The 13,747-nt window shown below is 59.5% G+C and overlaps 1 long non-coding RNA gene across 1 annotated transcript; it reads right to left on the minus strand.

Moving 5' to 3' along the window:
• Window positions 1-5,636: 5,636 nt before the first annotated feature.
• Window positions 5,637-11,594, minus strand: LOC140598123 (uncharacterized). Its single transcript, XR_012000252.1, has 3 exons — window positions 11,300-11,594; window positions 7,520-9,540; window positions 5,637-6,163 (listed from the first exon to the last, which is right to left on the minus strand). It is a non-coding gene; the product is annotated as an uncharacterized lncRNA (long non-coding RNA).
• Between the last annotated feature and the right edge of the window lie 2,153 nt (window positions 11,595-13,747).

A 13,747-nucleotide genomic window follows, 5' to 3' on the forward strand; every position in this document is an offset into this window, starting at 1 on the left:
CCTGGGGCAGCTTCTCATGACCAAGAACCAAGGCCCCGAATGGGGATCATGGGTGACCTCCACCTGCGTGGACAGAGAAGGTGTGCCTCCCAGGGGAAGGAGGACATTGCCACCTGAGGCTCTCACTCCACAGCCCCTGGCAGGGTGCCCCAGCCCTGGACACTGGTAAACGGACCGCCGGCAGTGGCTCCCGCAGTGGTGCCCACCCCTCCTCCTCAAGAGGCACAGGGATGCTCCCGTGTTCTCTGCACAGGACTCCAGGAGGAGGCTCCTTTTGGGGTACCTGGAACTGTGTGCTGAAAGGCTCTGGGTGGGGCTGGAGCTGGACCCAATGCGGCCAGCTCAGGCTGACTCGGGCTGACATCACCCACAGTCCTCGCCTCTGAGGCCAGAGGGGCTGCTCTCCAGCCCCTCTGTTGCAGACTCACCAGAGGAGTTTGGACGATGGCTCAGCAAATACTCATCCCCTCCCTCTCCCAGGGTCTGGGGACTTCCCTGCCCCTGTGGTGCTGGGCTGGACAGGTGGCTTGCTTTGGCCGATGGAGTGGTAGTGACTTTCTGCAGATGGGCTGGTCTTCTTCTGTTGCCACAAGGAGAATGTACATGTCTGGCCTGCTGGCCTCCAGAGGAGGGGGAGCCTCGGAGAAGCTTCGGAACCAGCCCGGCAGCCTGGGGCCAAGGCCAGAGGAGCCAAGCCTGACCCACTGACCCCCAGCTGGCCTGGTGATGCGTGAGTGAGGGGAAGAATGGGAAGAATTACAGTGTCGGAGTGGTTTGTCACACAGCTGCAGCCCAGCAACTGCTAACCAATACAATTGTTCTGTGCACCAGGCAAATCTCTCAAAGGCTCAGTTTCCTCTCATTTGAAATGAGGACAATGATGCCGTCCCTGTCGGACTGGTACAAGGGTTACATGACTCAGGTCATGGCACTTAATTGCAAAGCACGAGTGAATACTGCTCTCGTCACTAACTCTACAAGTAACCGGAACCAGATGAGACCACGGGCCGCTGGGTGTGCCCTGACTCAGAGCCCCTGTTTGTGAAGCTAGCTACAGCTCTCATGTGTGCACTGCCATGGGGAGTCCTGCCCACTGCTGTAGCCCTCTGTCGCTGGCCACCAGGAGCTTGAGGGACAGAGGCAACAAAAGGGCGCTGGGGGCAAAGCCGGGGGCCAGGAGTGTGATGGAACGTGCTGGACACATGCTGGGCTCTTGGACATCAGCAGGGAAGTGATTCACACTCGAGACCAAGGGGGTGACAGGGAGAGTCTCTCCCCCCACAACTGCCTCTGAAAGATGCTTCCTGGCTAAAGGGTCATCACTGTGCCAATAAAGGACCATGTCACCTGTTCTGGGGAGACAGCACTGGGCCCTATAGACAGAGGGCCACAAAAAGTCCTCCCAGGGTCCTCAGGTCAACCCAAGGGGGAGTTAGATTTCTTTTGGTACCACTTCCCCCTTTTAAAATGTCCTCTGGCTCTGAACCAGGGCCCTGGAGTTCCCCTGTGTGCCTGCTGGATGACCCTACTAGCCCAGTGCACCCTCTGGGACAGAAGCAGCTGCCCATGGCCCTTGGTTCTCCCAGGGGACACTTCTGTACTGTTTATGGCTTTGTTTCAGCACCCAGGATGGTGTACAGTGCCTCTAACCTTCAGAAATAAATATGGAGGGCAGTCCCGGTGGCTCAGCGGTTTAGCACTGCCTTCAGTCCAGGGCGTGATCCTGGAGACCCGGGATCGAGTCCCACGTCGGGCCCTGCATGGAGCCTGCTTCTCCTCTGCCTGTGTCTCTGCCTCTGTGTGTGTGTGTGTGTGTGTGTGTGTGTGTGTCTCATGAATAAATAAATGAAATCTTAAAAGAGAAATAAATATGGAATGATGGATAAATGGATGGCGGATAGATGGATGATGAAGTGGTGTGTGGAGGGATGGTGGATGGAGGGATGGAGGGTATATGGATGGTTGGAGAGATGATGGGTGGATGGAAGAAGGGATGATGGAAATGGGTGAATGGATGATGGATGGAGGGAGGGATTGACAGTAGATGGAGGGATGATGGATGGATAGTTGGAGAGATGACAGGTGCATGGATGATGGAGGTAGGGAGGGAGGGATGGTGGATGGAGGAATGGAGGGATAATGGAAGGAGGGGTGGTGGATGAACGATGGATGGATGGACCATAGAAGCATGGACAAATGTCTGGAGCTCTCCCTACAGAAGGGTTGGCACTCAGTGAATGTTGATTCTCATTATTATTTTCTTCTGGAAAGTGTTGGAATGGCTATTGGCTCATGGCTATTTGGCTTAAGTTCTGTATCTCTCCCTTGAATTTTGTGCTGAGGAGTTTGGTCTAGGCAAGGAGACAGAGAAAGGGAAAGATAAGGAAACAGGTGCACAGGAGGGCACATGCAGCAGACTATGCTGGGGTAGATGCCACGACTGGCTCCAGAGATGGTGGGCTGACTCAGAAGGCTGGTTGGGATCATAGTGGGGCCTGAGAGAAGCCAAAACAAGGGGCTCAGGGAAGACCACACAGGAGGAGCAGTTGAGCAGCTGGGAGTGGCCCCATTGGCCTCCATCCCAATGGCCATCTCCTCTTGCCCACCCTGCTGGGGAAGCCCAGGTTTGTCCAGGTGCCCACCTCTCTGGTTCCCAAATCTGAGCCCATCTCTGTAGCCTACCCTCTCTCTTGTGCTGGATTTCGGTGTGGATATTTGATAAGTGTCTAGCCAAGGAGCAGTGAGGGTAGGTGTGAGGGGCAAGGGCGAGGGAAAGGGGGCATCTCTGGGAATGATTTCTGTAGGACCATGGGACAATGTTTCAGTTGGAATGACAGTCCCCTCCTCAGGCCCACAGCTGGGGTGTGGAAAGCCCTGTGCCGAGGTCTGTGGTCCATGGGCTTGTACCCTGTGGCTAGTCCAGGGGGAGATAGTCCTGTTCTTAGTTGGGCTCATTCTGCAGTGGTGCCTGGTACTGTGGGGGTCAAGTCAGACAGGTCAGCCCAGGTTCTGAAATCAGTCTCGGGGATATCAGGATCAGGATGCTCGTCACCCCTGTGATGGACACCTTGGGCTTCTCCTGCCTGGAAGGCCCAGGCCCAACCCTAGCAATGTTGCTTCTAAGTCTCTGGGTCAACCTTTTGCCATAGGCCCCTCCCTATGGCAAGACTTGCCCCACTTTGGACGTGTAAATACGGAAACTTGGGCCACCTGACCTGCTGCCTTCCTCAGCATAGTGACCTGATCCTTTGGGCTCCTCTGGCCCCTCAGTCCCTTGGGAGATCAGGTTTCCTGGGCTGAGCGTCTCAGCCTAATCAAACAAGGGGTGCCCAGGATAACCCTGGCCCTGAGCCTCCCTAAACTATCTCCCAAGGCTTGGGGGCACATAGTGTATCAGACCCTGTGGTCCTCAAGCCTCAAGGGGCTGTGGACCCCAGTTGGCTCTGCTTCCCATTCTGAGTGGCCTGGGTGCTGTCCATGAGCAGGCAGGCCGAACCTCACAGGCTTCTCACATCACACAGAATGCTCTCCGAGAATGGCGGCGACAGAACACATTCGGTACGTGCAACCTACTTCCCATCATCCGTCCACCCAGCCACCCATGTAGCCACCCATTAACCACATCCGTCCGTCCATCCATCCATCCATCCATCCATCCATCCATCCATCCACCATCTATCTACCCCTCCCTCTCTCCCTCCATCCATGCATATATCCACTCCTCCATCCATCCACCCACCATGCTTCCACTCCTCCTTCCATTCATCATCTCTCCCTCCCTCTATCCATCCATCATCCACTCATCCATCCACCATCCTTCCATCCATCATCCAACCATCCACCTATCCATCCACCCACCCATCATCCACCACCATTCTACCATCCTTACACTCCTTCATCCATCCATCCACCATCCTTCCATTATCTATCTATCCCTCCCTCCCTTCCTCCTTCCTCCCATCCATCATCCACCTATCCATCCATACATCTGCCATTCTTTCACCATCCTTCCACTCATCGATGCATCCATCATCCATGGATTAGGGAATGCAGAGGATCAGATGCTGCACAGGGCTGGGGACACAAATGGGAGCCCCTGTGGTGGCTCCCCTGATGTGCCTGCCATCGAGAGGAAAGAAAGTGGAGCTGAGGGTATGTGTGAGGAGCCCAGAGAAGGGGGTCATGGTGGGCAGTACAGGGGGAGGGAGTGTGGGGCCCATCCTGCCCATGAGGACAAAGATGAGGGTTCAGAGCAGTTAGGAAGAGACAGAAGATGTCAGCGCAGCAGCCCCAGACTGCAGGCAGCTTGGGGCAAAGGAAAGATGAGAGCTTGGTCCTGCTTCCAGCTTCCTGGCCAATTCTGCCTGCAAGGATCCTGAGCTCTTTCTTCTGTTGTTGAGATATTTTCAATTTGTGCATCTGTCACTTGAGGTCCAGAGAGGGATGATGGTAATGAGTGAAATAACCTCCTTGATCCTTCCTTTCTCCTCCACTCAGGCTGCCGTCTACCTGGAATCTTCAGTGGCTCCCTAGTTCCAGGTCTAACCCCTGTGTGTCCGTCAGGGCTCCTAGAGGCTCCTCCCCACTCTGCACACTCATCTTCCATCTCACCCTCCCCTCTGTGCATGCCCTGGATCGCCAGCGTTGGCCCCACCCCCACCATGATTGCTCCTCCAGGGTTGGCTCATTCCCAACTGGCCCTCACTCCTCCCTGCCACCCCTTGTTGCAGGGGCAGCCCTTCCTTGTGCCTTTGTTCTGTAGGGTGTGTGCGACCACCTGCCTTGGCTCCAATATGCTGGGGTCCCTCCCACACAGGCCTCACTTGGAGCCACACAAACATCGCAGCTGAGGATGGACACACCTGGACACGTGGGTGCTCCAAGGAAGGGTTGGGTGCTGCCAAGGTGCAGCTTAAGGCAAGAGCAGTGCTTTCTGACAAAATGCCCTCCTTCCTGTGGTGCCAGCCACATGGGGCACATGCACCCTGAGGGTGCGCTCAGAGGCCAGGGCTCTGGGGGCTCTTGCCCTCCTCTCGAAGTGCGGTTTACACGTAAGGATGTGGACAGACCTTAGCTGGTCAGTCAGAGCTTGGAGGATCGTGTACCTGCGCAGCAGCCTCCAGCACAAGATACAGACACGCCCTCGCCGGAAAGTTCTCTCGGCCCACAGGTAACCACTCTGCACAAACCAGATGGCGGGGTGTGTCGCTGCTCACCTCTCCTTCCTTCCCGCCAGTGAAGCGAGATGTCAGTGTGGATGCGCCTCAGTGGTTTCTCCAATCTCCTGCTGACAGAGGCCGGGCAGGTGCAGGCGGGGCTGTGAGAGACCAGGCCCCTGCAGGCCTGTGCGCGCCAGCGTCCCTGAGGACGTGCCGCTGTCTCTCCTGGGTGGGTACTTACGAGCAGAGTGGCCAGCCCACGGACGAGAAGTACGTTTAATTTTTTGACAAAGTCCCAAACATCGTTCCACGGTGGTTGTCCCCTTTTACACTCTTGGAGTCCCTTTGAGTTTCGTGAGGCAGATCGTCTTCCACGCTCACACCTGGCCTCTCTCCTACTTTGGCATTTGGTTGACACAGGAGAATAAAAGGCACACTCAGAGTTGTCCAGGCCCAGGGACCAGACACGCACTTTATGCATATTATACCATTTCTATACAGTCCTGAAAAACACCAACATTTTAACTGATGTGGAAACTGAGGCACAGAGGAGTAACTCAGGGGGCTCCTAGCCGGTGGGCACCGAGAACCTTTGCCCTAACCGCCTGACATCAGAGCCTGCCCTCGAGGTGTTTTCCTCTCGCCCGCCCTGGCACCGGGCCTCTGTTCTCCTGGCCGCTGGGGCTGGAAATCCCCCTCCCCGTGGATCCTTGTCATCGCCTTGATTTGTTTTCCAAGGTTAATCGGCCTTAGGAAAAATACATCACGCGGCCTGGGGTTGACCTGCTGGCTGTTGTTGGGTGAAGAGCAGACCTGGGGTCTGGGGGCTCCCAGCCTGGGTGGCCGCCGCTCTTTCCCCGCCTGCGAGGAGGGGCTCCCCTCCGCAGAAACCCTGGAGTAGGTCACAAAGGAGGGAGTGGGTAACAGGTGTTGGGTGAGGTCTTCTGTCCTCTTGGGTTCCTCCGAGGACCCCAAACTGTGCTGTGAGCCAGAGGCCCGGCACCCTGAAGGGAGATGTAGAACAGAGTCACCCAAACCTAGAGGAATGGCAGGGAAGGATGAGGTGGGCGGGAGACCCCTCCCCGACGGGCTCTCTCTGGAGATGGCGGCCCCCCTTCCATGGGACCGAGCAGGGCTGCGCAGCCCTGGGGGTGCCGAGCGAGCCAAGCCTGCAGGATGCTGCCTGGCCTGTGCCTGGTGCTGTGGAGCTGAGGACGCAGCCACCGCTGGCTGCGGAAGCCCCTCCCTGAGGCCTGCGCATCAGGAGCGGACCAGAAACAGGCGGGGGCTGCAGGCTGAGAACGGACAGCGTGGTCCTGAGGGTGCACCGGCACCAGGCTCCACGCAGCCTCCAAGGGGCTCAGCTCCTGGAGAAAGGAGCCAACCAGTGGCTTAGACTGGGGCACCTGCAGCACGTGGTGGGAGGGGACCCCCACCCCCCTCCCTCAGTCAGCCCTACCCCTGACAGGGGGCACAGCACACTGGGTGCTGGTTTCCCCATGAGTGGTCCCAGCGGGGGCAGTTGTCCCCGACCCCAGTGCAGGGCCCCGCCATGAGACTGCAGCTGGCCCCCAGCCCCTACCATATGCCCCTAGCCAACGTCCCAGAGCCCCTGTGAGTAGCTGTGACTGGCAGGAGCCCCCCGCCCACCCCAGGGCCGACCACACAGACCCGGAGGCGGTACCTGCCTCCCCATGGGCCTGGGGGCTGGAGTGCAGCAAACCCTTGCCCTCCCTGCCCCCTTCCTGGGGCCGTCTGCATGCAGGGCCATGGCTCTCTCTGCTGCCCACCTCCCCCACCCCCCACGGAGGGTCAGCGTGCAGGCTCTAGCCTCGGTGGGTTCAGGGGGCCCTGGCACGCCCATCCCGGCTTCACAAGCAGTTGTCAACTATTTAGGGATTTGTGGGCTGCCTGTTAAACACCAACAGCTCGAAATCAGCCGAGGTAGAAACATGTTCACCAGAGAAACTGGCAAATGCTACGAATTGGGTTGTTTTTTTCTGGGGGGCTGGTCACCAGCATCCCATTCTGTGTGTGGGGACCCCAAGGCTTTGTGACAGTTGGGCCAGAGTGGGGGTGAGGGGATACGTCAGTGGGGCAACAGCGTGCAGCCTTGGTTGGATCCAGCCATGCGTGTGGTGGAACTGAAGTGCCCGATTCAGGTCCCGACTCGGCCCCGGGGCAAGAGGTGCCCGGTTTCCTGGACATCCCAGTAGCACTGGGTGGGGTTGCCCTGGGTGCAGCCAGCACGGTGGCCCCCACGGAGCTGGTGAGTGGGACGCAGGGGTGCAGTGCGGGTCTGAAAGGCCCGGCTGGACACACAGGCCCCTTCTCTGAGGCCGCTCGCGGCGTGAACTCACCGTAGTTAAAGTGCCTGTGACGCGCTGAGCAAATAGAGGATACTCTGCTAACAAGGCTTCGTGTTTGTGGAGATTTTGAACTTGAAAGAAGCAGCTCACATTTTGGGATGGGGATACAGAGCCAAGACGGCACTTGCGGTCAGAACAGTTGACTTCATCTCCCCTTCTTCCCTGTTAAATCCAAGCCGTGCACATCTGTTTGTCACCTCGCATCTGTTCCGGAGCAGGGAGGGACGTAAAAGCCACCTGACCCTCTCCCAGTGCCCCTGGCTGCCCCTGGTCCCCGGCAGGCACACATGGAGCAGCGGCAGTGGATGCTCACACACGGCGGGACCACGACCCCGCCTGGCCCCTGGGGAGGGTCTTAGTGACCCAGGGGCCCAGGCAGGTAACTCTTCAGCGCCACTTGGCAGGAGAGCCGGTGCTGGGAATCCTCTGAGCCCGCAGGATACCGACAAAAGGTGCATTATAAGTGGGTAACAGGCAGACGTGTCTTCATTTCTTACTGGAGAACTGGGCTGAGAGGCTCGGTGAGGAGGGGCAGCTGGCGGCCCCCACGATCTTGCCCGGGCCATATCCACGCACAGGCAGGTGGAGCAGCAGGTGTCAGAGGCCTCCGTGAAGCCAGAGCCTCCGGGGGTGGGCGGGGGCAGCCTGGCGGGGAGAATGCGGCTCCCGCGGTCCCCAGGGCAGGGGTCCCCGGGCCAGGGCAGGCAGCTCCTGGCGGCCCGTGAGAACTCAGGCTCCGAGAGCTGGGCCAGGCCCCCCCAGAAGGACACTGGTCCATGTTCGCCCAGTGAAGAGTCCCATACTGGTGCTACAGCCGTGGGAACAGTCACGCTCTGGACACTCTGGGGTCTCAGGTGGTAGAAACCAGCCGGATCCCAGGCCTTGCGAGTTTTTTTGTGCCCAAGAAAAGCGTCGTGCCCCAGGGTGGGTCAGAGCTCCGGGCGTCCTTCCAGCTGTGCTGAGTGGGTCTCAGGAACAGCAGGTGCAGGGGTGTGTTCACAGCCCTCACCCCAGGTGGGGGGCACTGCTCCTGTGTGTTTAGGCCCCCGTGGGACTGGTTACAGGTCCCGAGTGGAAAATGTCAGAGGAGCAAATGGTCTGCCAATGAGAACCTATCCCACGGGTGTTACCACTAACCCCCATTCTCCCAAATTCACATGCTGAGGTCCTACCCCCAGTGCTTGAGAACAGGACTGATTGCACGGGTCTTTAAGGACACAATTCGGGCTCAACCAGGTCCTCAGGTGGGTCTGCTCCAGCGTGGGGGAGGCCACGGGCACAGGATGGGCACCAGGAAACACACAGTGAGAGCGCATTGGCGGTGGGGGGGGGGAGAGACAGGGGCTCAGGGGGCGGGGAGGGGTCTGGGGAGGACTCCCTTGATGGGTCCTGGCCTCAGGGGGGCTTTGTGTGTATGGGGCCCCTACATCAGGGACCTGTCAGCCCATCATCATTGCTGAGGCCCCTTCAGGCCGTCCCCATGACCCTGCTGGCACCTGGCTAAGCCTGGCAGGGCTGCCGACTGGGAGCTCGGGCTGGGCACAGCTGCCCTTTGCCCTCCTCATACCCTGCCCCCCACCCCCCGTGCTCCCAGTCTCCGACTTTGCTCTCATCCGAACCCCCGCACACCCTTGCCCTGGATGGCCCTGCTTCCAGCCTGCATTCCTCGTCAGCTCTGCTCTATGTCCCCCCTTCAAGGCCTCAGCCCTGGTCCCCTGGCTTCCAGGCTGAGCAGGTACCAGTTGGCCTGAACCTTGCCCCTCCAGCCCTGGGGGTGAGCTGGACTCTTCTCCGGCTGACCCAGGCTGGGTAGGTCCCCGGGCCTCACCACCTGCACGTTTGTTACATCTGCCACCACGGGATGCCCTGCCATTGTCCCGTCCCAAGGGAACTGGCACCTTTCTACGTTCTCAGACCTCACGAGAGGCCTTGGATGCCCTCAGGAGCTCAGCTCACCTTCCTTAAGGTAGAATGTTCCAGAATTCAAGGATCACTCAGAAGGGCTGTGATACCTGGGAACAGAAGGTAGAACATGGGGGTCAGACATAATGGGAAGCCCAGCACTTTTGTGCCCGACAGTCTGTGGGCACTGTGTCCCAGAGGGCCCATCCAGGGTCTGGGGAGGCCAGGGTGACCCACACCCAGGGGACTCAGAGCAAGGCTGACTGGTTCTGGAGACGAGCTGACAGGCACAGGAGCAGACTTGGAAGGAGGAAGTAGAGGTCATAGGAATATCACCTGATGCCACCTGTGTGAAGAAGGTGGCGTTTGGCTGTTGACCACAGCTGAGTCCGTCCTCTGGCCCTCGAACAGTGGCTGATGCAGGATGGGGAAGGGGGAAGGTTGGCTACCAGGAGCCCAGGAGTGACTCGCATCTGGACATCTCCCCTCATCCCCACCGGCCTCTTTTTTGTCTCCAGACCCTGCTGCAGCCCCAGCACGGGCAGGGGTGGGGCAGAGGGAAGGGGGCGCTGCCCTCAGAGCCCCCACATGGGCAAAGAAAGCCTCCCTTTCCAGAATGCGGGCAGTCTGATGTCACCCCACATGACCCAGGATGAGGGGCTCCCCACCAGCCTCCCCAGGTGCTGGCCGCCCATCCCTGGGGAACTCCAGAGAGCTCTGTGGGTAGGGAGGGACCTGGGGGGGGTGGTATGAAGGAGTCCAGGGCCACCAACACCTGCCCAAGGACCCCGTGTGGCCGTGTACATCACGCCTGGCACAGCTGCACTGCGTCTCAGGGGCACCCGGGCAGTGGTGGAGAGCCTGACCACCCCCTGCCCTTCCCTCACCCCCCAACCCGCCACCCCCACCCTGCCCTCCCCTCCCTGTCCCCCCACCCTCACCAGGGAGCACAACCCCAGTCCAGAGCCAGCAGAGGTGTGCAAAGAGCAATTAAGTGTGTGGCGTTGAGGCTTGGGGGCAGGGTCTGTCTGTGTGAGCACACCAGTCGGCAGGTGAGCCCTTCCCTCTCCCCACACTGACCCCACACCCACCACCCCTGTTGAAGAGGCCTGGGCAGGCAGCACCTTCACCCCCCGCAACCCATCCTGCTGGAATATCCCGGAGCCCACCCCCCCCCCCCCGCCTCAGGCCGTCAGGTTGGGGCATCCCCTGGGGCACCTCCCAGTCTCCCCCAGGACCTATGCCTGACCCGTCCCTCCGCTGGACCACTGCTCTGACCCCAGAGCACCCCTACTCCCCTCTTGGAGCCAGGTGTGAGAGACAGAGCCAGAAACAGAAAGAGAGAGAGACAGAGAGACAAAGAGACAAAGACAGAAACACAGATACAGAGACAGAGATAGACACAGAGACAGAGACAGAGACAGAGAGACAGAAACAGAGACACAGAGACAGAGGCAAACATCATTTCATGACAATCTTTGGATTGGAATCTTTGGATTGGAAGGAGAGTGAGTGGGGATCCCTGGGTGGCTCAGTGGTTTGGCACCTGCCTTTGACCTGGGATGTGATCCTGGACACCCGGGATCGAGTCCCATGTCGGGCTTCCTGCATGGAGCCTGCTTCTCCCTCTGCCTATGTCTCTGTGTCTTTCTCTCTCTATGTCTCTCATGAATGAATAAATAACATCTTAAAAAAAAAAAAAAAGGAAGGAGAGTGAGTGCTACTGATTTGCTAAAAACAAACACATAGAAACCCAAAGGAGACCGGGCCTTATATCGTCCAGGTCTATCTTCCCTCAGAGAACGTGGAGCTGGGGACACTGAGTCAGTGGTGTCCCCCCGACTGGACAGGGGTCTGTCCCAGGCTCACCCCGCACATGACACAGTGGTCCCCGACGGCACGTTGCTCCTGACCTGCGACCGCATGCTCGAGGCGTGAGGTTTGCAGCAGGTCAGGCATGACGACCGTGGAAGCAGTGCTCTTCCCCAGCCAGGCCACGCCTCACCTCCACGCTCTGTGAAAGCGCCCATGGGCACGAGGACCGGTTGCCTTTATAACACCGTGACTTCCCGGCGGTGGGGGACCTGCAGGGCTTTCATCAGCCCATCCGGAAACTTGAGTCTTGGGGGAATGGTGGGCAGTGCTCTGCGCGCTTGCATGCGGACACCTGCAGGGAGGGTGGCTGTGCAACCTGGTTTTCTCTGAGCGTGTGCGCCCTCTGCTGGTTCATGCAGACATTGCCGCCAGCGGAGGCTCCTGGATGATAGCCGGGTTCCGGGGGCTGCTAGCCCTGCTCTGCCCCCACCCACGGCCTTAGACTCGCCTGAGCTTATTTCTCTCACATTGGAGAAGCCCGAGGGAGGGGTCCAGGGCGGTGCAGGGCTCCTCGTGTCTTGCTTACTCACTGCTCCTCCGTCAACCGCAGGGGCTTTGTCCTTATGTCCCAAGGTGGCTGCTGAGGCTCCAGTCAACCCACATGCCTTCCAGCCAGCAGAAAGGAGGCGGAGGACAAAAAGGGCCTCCCGTCCCTCTAGGAACTCTCCTAGGGGGCTGCATACCTACTGTCCTTACACTCCTTGTGGCCACAGCTAACTTCTGGAGAAGATGGAAAATTGGTTCTTCATTTGAGGAGGTTCTGCTCAAAGGGACACTGTGGTTTCTGGAAAACTTCCCCCACATGCCGCCGTCCCTCCCCCTCTGCCCTGGTCATCCTGGGGGCCCCCAGAACACCTCCCTGGGCTCTGGAGCAGGCCTTCTGCAGGGGCTCCTGGTGTTTGCCGGGGTCTGTGCACTTATTGAGCACCATCTCAGCTCCGTGTGCTGGGAGGGCACCCCTTCTTGTGAGGCTCCGTCCAGAGAGCTCAGGGGGCCTGCCGGGCTGAAGCGGGGCGGGGACCGCCTGCTTCCCTACCCCCTGCCCCAGGCGCCCTTCCCTCGTTGCTGCCCCAGTCCCTGATGCAGACTCTGGCTCAGTGGCTGTGAGGACAGCGCTGCGGGCGGGGCTGGACCCAGAACTAGGTCCAACGGCTCTTTCAATGCGGTGAGGAGCTTGCATCCATGGTGCGCTAGCAGGCCCGTGTTCATTCGTCTACCGGCTCGTCCATCTATCGACACTTCTACCGCCAGGCTCACTGGCCAGGTGCTGACTCTGTGCTTGTGAGGAACATGGATGGGGGCACAATGGGCCGCCCTCCAGCAGTGGGCAGACTGGCAGGGCGGACACGACTAATCACGATTTGGGACAAGGTCTTTAACTCACTCAGTGTCCTCACTTCACAGATGAGACAGTTCCCAGCTCAGAGGAGGTCAGTGCATATAAAATGCAGAGGGCAGGGGAGGGGGGCCCAGGAGGGCTTCATGGGGAGCCCCGAGCCCAAGAGAACGTGTGTAGGGGGCTGACCGGCTCAGGTCCCCAGCTCAGAGGGACAGGAGGCCTCTGGCAGTGGGCTCCGCCATCCTGGGAAGGGGGTGCTGCTGTGCTGGCTTCTCCATTACCTGCCACCTTCGGGGCAGGTGCACAGGGAGCCTGGGTGGGGGGCTCTCTCAGTTGCCAAGCCTTCCCCCTGGCCGCCCAGTTTGTCTCAAGAGGACATTCAGATGTGGAAGACCATCCTTGGGTACCCCCAGGTCTGAAGTGGGGCTCCTGAGCCAGTCTCCCGGCGGGGTCTCATGCTGCCTCCTGCTACACAGATGCGACAGCACATCTGAAATAAGCACATAAGCAGCTGGGAAGGGTAGCAGGCCGGAGGGAGGTCCAGGCCCCAAACCTCGGCCTCGCAGGGAGCGGGAGAGACCCCCAACGCCCCCAGCGCACCTCTGTGGGGAGGTGGCACAAGGAGATGCGGGGCCGCCACATGGGTTTCCTGATGGGAGAGGGATACGACCCCCATCCCTACCGCCACCCTGGAGACTCCACCAGGCAGAGGGCCCACTGCACCGGGACCTGGTCCCCCGGGTCACACACCTCTTGTGCTGGGTGTGGCTGAGCTGTGATGGGGGTTTCTGCCCCCGTAGGGTCTCCCGGGGAAGCCCACCCCCTCATGCCGTGGAGGCCCCTCGTGTCTCCAGAGCTCCGTGACTTCCTGTCACCGGGGACACTGCCTGGCACCCAAGGTAGCTCTCTGGGCACCTCCGCAAGTACGTCCCCCAAGTGGAGCTGCCACGGCTGACGCTGTCAACCACATGAGCCGACACGGGCTCCAAGGTGTCAGGTTGGGCGTCCACCCCCAGCGGAACAGGGACCCCCTTCCTGGCAGCCCCCTGACTTTCTCTGCAGACTTGGGTTAAGACTATCGCCCGTGGGGCGCAGGCATGCAT

Source organism: Vulpes vulpes, chromosome 3, assembly GCF_048418805.1.
Source record: "Vulpes vulpes isolate BD-2025 chromosome 3, VulVul3, whole genome shotgun sequence".
NCBI classification, from domain to species: Eukaryota; Metazoa; Chordata; class Mammalia; order Carnivora; family Canidae; genus Vulpes; species Vulpes vulpes.